General features: G+C 39.1%; 1 non-coding gene across 1 annotated transcript; it reads right to left on the reverse strand.

Annotated features, from left to right (window-relative positions):
* Positions 1-203: 203 nt before the first annotated feature.
* LOC148574015 (small nucleolar RNA R71) lies at positions 204-310 on the reverse strand. The gene has a single exon (XR_015906524.1). It is a non-coding gene; the product is annotated as a small nucleolar RNA R71 (small nucleolar RNA).
* Positions 311-7,713: the final 7,403 nt, after the last annotated feature.

Consider the following 7,713-nt stretch of genomic DNA (forward strand, 5'->3'; position numbering starts at 1 on the left):
ATCTAACCACCTTCCTGAGGATATGCGATACTGTGAAGTCCAATGGTGTTCATCCTGACACCTATAGACTACTTCTGTTTCCTTTCTCACTGAAGGACAAGGCATCTAAATGGCTGGAATCCTTCCCAAAGGAGAGTTTAGCAACCTGGGAAGATGTGGTGAACAAATTCTTGGCAAGATTCTATCCTCCTCAACGGATCAACAGGCTGAGAGCTGAGGTGCAAACATTTAGGCAGCAGGATGGTGAGACTCTATATGAAGCATGGGAGAGGTTCAAGGACCTGACAAGAAAGTGCCCACAAGATATATTCAATGAATGGGTGCAGCTACACATTTTCTATGAAGGCCTTTCTTATGAATCAAAGAAGGCAGTAGACCATTCATCCGAAGGATCTCTGAACAAGAAGAAGACCATTGAGGAGGCCATAGATGTCATTGAAACTGTAGCAGAGAATGACTATTCTATGTTTCTGAAAGAGGCAACACTAGAGGAGTGATGGAACTAAACAATGTGGATGCACTGTTGGCCCAGAACAAGCTTATTACCAAGCAGCTGGCTGACCTCACCAAGAAGATGGAGAGGAACCAAGTGGCAGCTATCACCACCTCATCAGCAACCCAAGAGGGAGTGAATGCGGAGGCAGAGGAGGAGCAAGAACAAGCCAATTACATTGGAAACTCACCCAGGCAGACCCATGATCCTTACTCCAAAACGTACAACCCTGGTTGGAGGAATCACCCAAACTTTGGGTGGGGAAATCAACAAGATCAAAGCCAAGATCAGAGATGTCACAACCCCAACAATCATGCAGCTCACCAACATTCCACACAGAGATCATATCAGCACCACCCTAACAACACCTCTCCACATCCATACCAAAACCAAAATGACCCAACTCACCCATCCACTCTCAACTCACCATCATCTGAAGAAAGACTCTCCAAAATTGAGAATCTGCTTGAAGGCATATGCAAAGAGATTCAAGATAATAAGGTATTCAAAGAGGAGGTGCGAGCTAGTATCAAGAACCAAGGGGACACCATCAAGAGGCTGGAATTTCAAGTGGGATACTTATCTGAAAATATTCCCAAACCTACTCATAGCTTCCCAAGTGACACAGAGAAAAATCCGAGAGGTGAAGTAAAGAAAGTCAGATGGGAAGATTGCAAGATGGTTACTATAAGCAATAAGGAGACTAAGGAAAAGCAAAACGAGCCATTAGAACAACTTGGAGAGACATCAGCAGAGAAACAGGAAAAAGATCACCAGTAACCCAAAATTTCACAAAAAGAACTGACACAGAAGGAGCTGCTGAAACTCTATGCACCGTTTCCCCAATTACTCAATGGTGCTGTAGAGAAGAGAATATACTCAAGGTTCCTTGACCTGTTTGCATCCCTCCATGTAAACATACCATTCATCAAGGCCCTCCAACAAATGCCCTCATATATTAAGTATATGAAGGAGCTGTTGACCAGGAAAAGCTCACTCAAGGGAGGACAAACAATAGTGATGAATAAGGAGTGCAGTGCTCTCATTCAACCAGAGTTGCCTATAAAAAGGAAGGACCCAGGGAGTTTTCACATCCCCTGTGCCATAGGAGAAACAATGTTTGATAAAGCACTCTACGATTTGGGAGCAAGCATCAACTTAATGCCTTTATCCCTTATGAAAAGGCTGCAGATCAATGAGGTAATACCCACAGATGTAGTCATCAGGCTGGCTGACAAAACTCAAAAACAAGCAGTAGGAGTGGTTGAAAATGTGCTGGTGAAGGTGGGAAAATACTTCCTTCCCACAGACTTTGTCATCTTGGATATGGAAGAAAGTTACACTCACCCAATCATATTGGGAAGACCGTTCTTAGCTACAGCCAGAGCACTCATAGATGTGGAGTGAGGGGAGCTAATTTTGAGGATCCATGATGAACAATTCAGCTTCAATGTCTTTAAACTCTCACAAGAAACAGATCATAATGAGATACTGAGGGAGGAGGCAAGCACTGAAGCACAACTAACACCTCTAGAAAACCACTTGGTTGAAGAACAAGGCAATCAACAGCTGTCACAGCTCAAGGAAAATAAGGAAAATAAGAGGTGAATGGAGAATTGAGGGAGTTTGATCAAGAAGTGGATTGCATCATCAATGATTTTTTGTCCACCTTGATCAACCCCCTCAATGATCTAGAAGATCCCTTTTCTCTTGATTTTGAGAAAGGTAAGGAAGAGCCTGAAAGGGATGGTGAGGAAGAGGTGATCATCCAAGAAGTGGAGGCATACATGCAAGAATTTACAAGAGTGACTCCAACCCAAGGGCAATTTGAGTGGGTAACAATATCTTCAATGAGTTTCATAGGCCCATGCCAATATGCTCTTTTGGAAATGGATCACCAACTTAAGGTGCTTCTTGGGGTGTTAAATGGTGAAGCAATGGGTGTTGGTTGTCAAAGGAATTCAAGAAACAAGTTGTGCAAGGTCCAATTTAGAGGAGTCCAACATTCAAGTGGGTGCTTTTAAGGTACTTGGGGAGGTTGTTCATCTAAAGGTACAAGTGAAAGTCAACAAGAGGATGATAGAGAAACCAAAGTGTGGGACCGGGCATACCTCTTTATGACAAACGATTTTGGAAACCAGTTTCTTGCTTGAGGTTACTTGAGAGCTTAATGTACTTCGTTTGGGATCCCGGAGGATTTTTTAAGAGCAAGCATGGATGGCAACTCAAGGATGGATGGAAGCACAAGCCGCCTTGATGTGAGGTCCAACCAAAAGTCCAACTTGAGGACTTAAAACCAAATGCTAGGTGGGAGACACCCCACCAAGGTAATATCCTTCCAACCTTTCTTTCTTTTAGTATTTGTTTATTGAATTTTGTCTCTTGGATTAGTATATTTTGATTGCATTCTAGGCTTAAGTTAGTTGCATTTTATGTTTGATCATGTGTTTTTGGTGAATGATGTGTTTTGGGCTTGAAAAACCTTGATTGATATCACGGTTGGTGCCTTAGAGGCTTTAAAAATATTGCAGAAACAGAGTTCTGTGCGTGCGCACAGCCTCGTGTGCATGCACATTTCCCTTGTTTTTCCATACCTGTGCGTGCGCACAAAAGTGTGCGTACGCACACCCATTGTAGCATGCTCTGTTTGCAGCACTCGCACCCTCTATGCACGCGTACCCCCCAACATTTTCATTTTGTGCGCGCGCACACTGTCTTGTGCGTATGCACACATGGTCATTTTATGTTAAAAAAAATGAAGTGTTCTGTGCATGCGCACACAATTGTGCGCACGCACAAGTCTTGAAACCCCCTCGGCCAGTAGCGCTCGCACGTCCTGTGCGTAGGAACGCCCCCAGAATTTGCTAGTGTGCGTACGCACACACCTTTGTGCATACGCACGGGTCACATTCTGGGCAATAATGAGGAAGGATGCCCTGTTGCGCCACTCCTCACCCCTTTTCTTTTTTCTTTCTTTCTTCTTCTACCTCCCTAACCAAACCCAACCCTTTTTCCGGCGACCACTACCGTCGCCGTCCGACCGCTGCCGCCGGCGCTGGAACCACCACCGTCACCACCCCTTTCTCTCTCTCTCTCTCTATTCCTTCTCTTTTCTTCTTCTTCTTCTTTCTTATCTCTTCTTTCTTTCTTCTCTTCTCTGGCGAAGTTCTGCCGCCGTGAGCCTCGCAGTGGCTAACACAAGTGCCACTGTTGCCTATCCTTTTCTTGTCTATTCTTCATCTTTTCCATTTTTTTGTTTTAATATTCCTTTTTATGCTTAGTTGCTTGCTTAATTTTTTCTTTCTTTATTTAACTTTGATTATTTAGCTTAACTTTTGCTTAATTGCTTGGTTGTTGCTTTGCAAGTGTTCAATTCTGACTTATGGGTTGGTGATGTTTAAATTCTTGGCCTGAATTTATTGAATAGGTGCACTGCACTCCATGTGTTTGACATATTGCCTAAATGAATCTTGAGTTTAATTCATATGTTGTCATGACCATATGTGTTAGACTATAACTTTGTTTGGCATTCTAATTAAGAATTGTGCACTTTTGAATGATTATAATGTTATTTTGGATTGGAATTTCAATCATGAACTTGTTCATTGTCTTGAGTTGCTAGTACCAAATTGATTTAGAAATTGACTTTTTGTCTCTTATTTGGTGAAAATTTTAACAAGTACATAATGAATTTCATAAATTGAATGGAATTTCTTGTTCATCATGGTTTTTATGTCAATATAATCACATCACAACGTATTTGCTCCTTGTTAATGCTTTGCATTTGTTTGAGTTGACTTGACTTGATTCTTATCAAGACTTGTCACTCTTTGTAGCAAGCACCTTCCCATGTGATTATTGCCTTATTCTTACGGATGAATAGGTAATTTCTCTTTGTATTGGTTATTATTTGTTATGCTATTTTATATCAATTTTTCACTTTCACTTGCACAACTTCAATATCCCATAATTCATACATTCAATTCACTTTTGTTGTAGTTGTCTAAGTTTGCATGTGCTTAATTAATGCTCATTCATTGCTTGCATCTTAGGCCAGTTAGTTGAGGAACTCATGCTTACTTTTTTTATTGTGTAGATGTCGTTTTAACTGGCCGTTGTGTGTATTCTAACCGTGAGAATCATTGGAATACACACACGGCTCGATTTTTATTATCATATCACATCACTATGCAACTTCCTCAATTAGATGCTTAATTGCTCTCTCCTTCACCTTTTGTATGTTACCTGCCTATCAGTTCTAATTATACTTTATTTTTTCTTTTCGAGGATGAAACATGAAGGCAAGAAGCCGGGAGAAGAGAAGGACACCGAGAATGGAGATGCCGAGCATGCTTTGGACTTGGCAATCTCCACACAACCCAAGCCCCGCATCCGCCAACCGAAGGTGGAAGAACTTAGAGACACACCCCCCAGATCGTGTTCGTGCATGGAGGACCGTGCAACGCTTAAGTGTGGAGGAGGATTCGTCATTTTGGGGTGTAAATTCTCTTTTCCGAACACTTTGTACTTTATTTTTGTTTCTTTTTACTATGTTTTTTGTAGATATTTAGAGTGTTTTTGATTGTTTCATTGCATTTTCTTTTAGTATATATCATAGTTATATCTATTGTGTTTTTTGTATCTTTTTCTTAGTATATATTTTATAGATAGAAGTTGTGATTGGATGATGTGAATATCATAGCACCTAGTTCAATTTTGTCCTAATTGTTCATGTTAGTTTCTGCATTGTTGAAAATTAGGCATAGAACTAGGAAATTTTGAAAAATTTGCATCCGTCACAACATACATACATATAGGAAATAAATTTTGGTGAAAAACAACAAAGATTTCCAAGAATTTTGTTCAAGGGCACTCTATTGAATTGATTGAGAAAATTGTTTTTCAAACTTGCTTGAATGATTTTATTCTGGAACATAGAAGAGTAAAGAACAAATACCTTGTGAGTTTTTGAGCTATATTGAGTGGTTACACATTTTAACCACTAATTTTGTTCATTGTGTGTTATGTCTTTTCTATGATTGTAATCTTGGTTTTGCTTGATTCTTTATTTCCAACGATTGATGTTTTGAATTGCATTGAGCATGATTGAGGCCATCTTTGATAAAAGCTTACTTTACCCATATGGCCTACCCTTTGCAACTACCATTGTTAACCCCTTTGAGCTTTATCTACCCCTTTGAGCTTTATCTACCCCATTGTTCTTGATATTAGCACATCACAACCTTAAGCGAAAAACCATGAATTTACCTTGGATTGTATCCTTGATTAGCTTAGGTTGAGGAGTGTATTTCATTTAAGTGTGGAGGAATCTTTGGGAGGAACTTTGGTAGAAAAGAAAAACAAAATATTTTGGGTATGTATTGAAAGAAAAATTTTGAAAATGGGTGCACATTCATGTGTCAATTTGCTTTAACCATATGCATTTGTCATAAAAAAAAAGAAATAGAAAAGAAAAAAATGAAATGAAAAAAATAATAAGAGGGGACAAAGGTTGCCCCAAAGAAAAGAAAAAAATTAATAAGGAATGCATATGTGTTTTGAATAAAAACTAAGGCATGAATGTGTGTGAAAAGAAGTAATGGGTGGTTAGAATGCATTTTTGTGATTTGGTTGATATAGGTTGAGTGGGATACCTGAGCTAATCAAAGATCCAATTCTTTAGTCCACTTAGCCATATCTATCCCACCTTAACCCTATTCTCATTACAACCTTCTAAAGACCTCATGATATTTGCATTCATGCATCACTTGTTGTTGATTGTTAGATGAAAAGCAAATCCTTGAAAACATGATTAGGAAGAGAGTTGAGTGATTAAACCCTTAGACACCAAGTGATTAGGGCGTATACACACACCTAGTGAGGGTTTAATTACTCAATTCTGTGTTTCCATACACCTTATCATGCATTCTTGCAAGTTGCTTCATTTTAACGAGTTAAATCAATTCTCTAGATTTTTCTTGCATTGGATTATTCCTTGCTTTGCTCTATATGTCTATACTCTTGCTTGGGAATTTGATTGCTTGTTTTCACCAATTCCATAGGAATTTCATAGATAGATAGATAGATATAGATAGTATATAGTATACCTTGCATGCATATAGATAGTTGCATTCAATAAGTTGGTTACCCCTTTGATTATTTTCCTTGTTGGTTTAGCATGAGGACATGCTATTGTTTAAGTGTGGGGGAATTGATGAATCCATGTTTGACGATATATTTTAGCTTGATTTGGATGGGCTTCGTCACATAAACTCACACTTAAGTACTCAAATAGCATACTTTTGTGATTTCTCCCTAATTTGGACATAAATGTGAAAACATGCGTTTTTGTGCCTAAATTAGTGATTTTAATTCCACTTTCATGCCATTTAATGCCGTGATATGTTTTGTGAGTAATTTCAGGTCATTTTGGCAAGATTGGCTAAGCAAAAGTAGAAGAAGGCATGTAGAAGGGAGAACACATGAAGAAAACAAGGAAAAGCACGCACAGGCAAGTGTGCTTGCGCACAAGCTTGCGTGCGTACGCACAAGAGGAAATTTGCATGTGTGCATGCGCACAAGTACCTGTGCGTATGCACAGGTCAACATTCAGGCAAGTGTGCGGACGCACACATCTATGCGTCTGCACAGGTCCCTGCACGTGATTTTATTAATGAAACGCGTGCTGTGCGCTTTTTGAGGGCTTTTGGCCCATTTTGAAATGCTTGGATGCTGATTTTGGAGTGCTATATAAGGGGAATTTAACACGTATAAAGGGAGAGGCTTTCATTAGGTTAGATTAGGTAGAGAGTAATTAGGAGTAGGAGTAGGAGTAGTGTAGCATTGCTCTCTTAGGGTTTCATTTTCCATTACCATTGTAGCATTTTATAGAAGTTTTGATCTTTGATTTTGCTCAACTCTTTTGTAAGTACTCTCAATTTCCTCTTTAATTATAGCACTTTTACTTTCATTTCCCCTTGGTTCAAGCACTTTGTTTATAATTGCAATTTTGAGTTGTTGAAGTTTTGATTGATGAATTAAATATTTCATGCTTCTTTTATGTTTGATTGCTTGTCTATATTTGGTTTTGTTGATAGTTGCTTATAGTTTTCTTTCTTTCCTTACAACTTTGCATGTTTTACTTTTATGCATACAAGGTTTTTGTGAAAATGCCAACTTTAGAATTTGAGTAGATATTTCCACCTTGGCTTGGGATTTGA

Source organism: Arachis ipaensis, chromosome B2, assembly GCF_059453495.1.
Source record: "Arachis ipaensis isolate K30076 ecotype BB chromosome B2, ASM5945349v1, whole genome shotgun sequence".
NCBI lineage: Eukaryota > Viridiplantae > Streptophyta > Magnoliopsida > Fabales > Fabaceae > Arachis > Arachis ipaensis.